Below are 1,865 nucleotides of genomic sequence, written 5' to 3' on the forward strand. Positions count from 1 at the left end.
ATACCTACTGCCTTCTTATAGAATTCACACTATTTTTGCCTTAAATACCTACTGCCTTCTTATAGAATTCACACTGCCTTCCACTGTAAAGGATTCCACTGTCAAATTGTTTGCAAATAGCAAAAATTGTTTGCAAATAGCATTTTCCACTGTAAAATTGTTTGCAAATAGCATCCAGGAGAATCGAACCATTGTTCCACTGTAAAATTGTTTGCAAATAGCATCCAGCAATGCCATCTGTGAAAATCGACCTTTTTAATGTTTTTTACCTTAAATACCTACTACCTTCTTATAGAATTCACAATGCCTTCCTTCCACTGTAAAGGAAGAGGCATATGGTATCCAAGAACGCAGTCTGTGGGAATCGAACCCACGACCACGTGGTTAAAAGCCACGCGCTCTACCAGCTAAAAGATTTGATTTATATGATATCATCCATATAATTTAATAAATTTTATTCCATCTCAAATGTTGTACAGCTACTTTCAATTTTTTATATTATACTTTTTTAGTTGTTGCTATTCAGATTGCAATTACTATACAACACTGAAGTGCTTCTTTAATTACATCAATTATTTTTTTAATAGTTTTAATTATTATAATTTGGTTAATTTTATTTTATTTTTATATTAGATGTTGTTTTTTAGATTGTAATGACTGTAAGGATTGAATTTTTTTTTTATTATTTTTGAAAAGTGAGAATAATTTTTTTTCCCAGTGGAAAAAGTCGTAATTTTCATTGATAGAGAAAATTACATTTTGTAGATGTTAAGCATATGCATGAATTAAGGCATTGCTTGTCCAATAAAAAGAAAAAGCAGTAATATAGATCTCCACGCAGGGAGCAGCGGATAAAAAGTAAAAATTGTGCCTATTCTTTCCTACCTTTCTTCTTTTCCACTTTCCTCCAACCTCCAGTGTTGGGGGTGGTTGTTACTATGGCTAATTGTAAAATTGTTTGCAAATAGCATACAGGAGAATCTTTCCACTGTAAAATTGTTTGCAAATAGCATCCAAGAGAATCGAACCGTTGTTCCACTGTAAAATTGTTTGCAAATAGCATCCAGCAACGCCATCTGTGAGAATCGACCTTTTTAGTGATTTTTGCCTTAAATACCTACCGCCTTCTTATAGAATTCACACTATTTTTGCCTTAAATAAATACCTACTACCTTCTTATAGAATTCACACTGCCTTCCATTGTAAAGGAAAATACATATGGCATCCAGGAACGCGGTCTGTGGGAATCAAACCCACGACCACGTGGTTAAAAGCCACGCGCTCTACCCGCTGAGCTAAGACGGCCATAAATGTGGCTTTTTGGAATAAAGTTTTGATTTATATGATATCATGCATATAATTTAATAAATTTTATTCCATCTCAAATTTTGTACAGCTATTTTCAATTTTTTATATTATACTTTTTTTAGTTGCTGCTATTCAGATTGCAATTACTATAAAGCACTAAAGTGCTTCTTTAATTACATTAATTTTTTTTAATAGTTTTAATTATTATAATTTGGTTAATTTTATTTTATTTTCATATTAAATGTTGTTTTTCATATTGCAATGACCGTAAGAATTGAATTGTTTTTTTAATTATTTTGAATAGTGAGAATAATTGTTTTTTTCCCGTGGAAAAAGTTGTAATTTTCGTTAATAGAGAAAATTACATTTTGTAGATGTTGAGCATATGCATGAATTAAGGCGTTCCCTGTCCAATAAAAAGAAAAAGAAGTGATATAGATCTCCACGCAGGGAGCAACTGATAAAAAGTAAAAATTGTGCCTATTCTTTCCTACCTTTCTTCTTTTCCACTTTTCTCCAACCTCCAGTGTTGGGAGTGGTTGTTACTATGGCTAATT

The 1,865-nt window shown here is 31.7% G+C and overlaps 1 non-coding gene across 1 annotated transcript; it reads right to left on the minus strand.

Moving 5' to 3' along the window:
- Positions 1 to 1,232: 1,232 nt before the first annotated feature.
- TRNAK-UUU (transfer RNA lysine (anticodon UUU)) lies at positions 1,233 to 1,305 on the minus strand. The gene has a single exon. It is a non-coding gene; the product is annotated as a tRNA-Lys (tRNA).
- Between the last annotated feature and the right edge of the window lie 560 nt (positions 1,306 to 1,865).

The sequence above is a fragment of the Pinus tabuliformis genome, chromosome 2_2 (genome assembly GCF_031772625.1).
Source record: "Pinus tabuliformis cultivar Carrire ecotype Pingquan chromosome 2_2, CPIR1, whole genome shotgun sequence".
In the NCBI taxonomy this organism is placed as follows: Eukaryota; Viridiplantae; Streptophyta; class Pinopsida; order Pinales; family Pinaceae; genus Pinus; species Pinus tabuliformis.